General features: G+C 32.8%; 1 protein-coding gene across 2 annotated transcripts in view; it reads right to left on the bottom strand.

Annotated features, from left to right (window-relative positions):
- LOC128248031 (CLIP domain-containing serine protease B4-like) overlaps positions 1 to 774 on the bottom strand; it is a 69,237-nt gene that overhangs the window by 4,886 nt on the left and 63,577 nt on the right. The window lies entirely within an intron of this gene.

The raw sequence follows: 774 nt of genomic DNA on the forward strand, positions 1-774 counted from the left end.
AATATATATAAGGGCAGTTGCATTCCCTCGCGATCGGTAAAAATGTGCTTATTTTGGTAGTTTTGACTTATGAAGTCCCTCTAAGCGTGAGACATTATTGTATAGTAATGCCATTATATAAATTAAATTATATAAATTATATATATATATATATATATATATATATATATGTATGTGTAAGAAAAGCTATTAATGACAGGATATTCTTATACTGTTTGTCGATAAATTCAAGCTACGAGACGTGTTACAGCAGATTAATTTTCTCTTTCCATGTTAAGCGATGTTTTATTTAGTTGTTTAATGAAGTCAAGTTTTCCATTAAACCCATGTTTTTTTGTAATGTTCTGGTATACCAGGGGTGGTTTTACTGACTGTCTGCATGTGATGAGAAGCTTAATAGTTGCCTACAAAATTCATCTAAAAGGCTACTTTACAGATGGAATTGGATCATTTGTTAATATATATTGCTTTTTTATTCGATTTTCAATGGTAAAATTGAAGTAAGTGCCTGAGACTTACTTGTTTCAGTCATTTGACTGCGGCCATACTGGAGCACCAACTTTAGTCGAGCAAATCGACCCCAGGACTTATTCTTTGTAAGCCTAGTACTTATTCTATCGGTCTCTTTTGCCGAAACGCTAAGTTACGGAGACGTAAACACACCACCAGCATCGGTTGTCAAGCGATGTTGGGGGTCAAACACAAACACACAAACATCTACACGCACATACATACATACATACATATATATATATATATATATATATATATATA

This window comes from Octopus bimaculoides, chromosome 6 (assembly GCF_001194135.2).
Source record: "Octopus bimaculoides isolate UCB-OBI-ISO-001 chromosome 6, ASM119413v2, whole genome shotgun sequence".
Classification (NCBI taxonomy): Eukaryota; Metazoa; Mollusca; class Cephalopoda; order Octopoda; family Octopodidae; genus Octopus; species Octopus bimaculoides.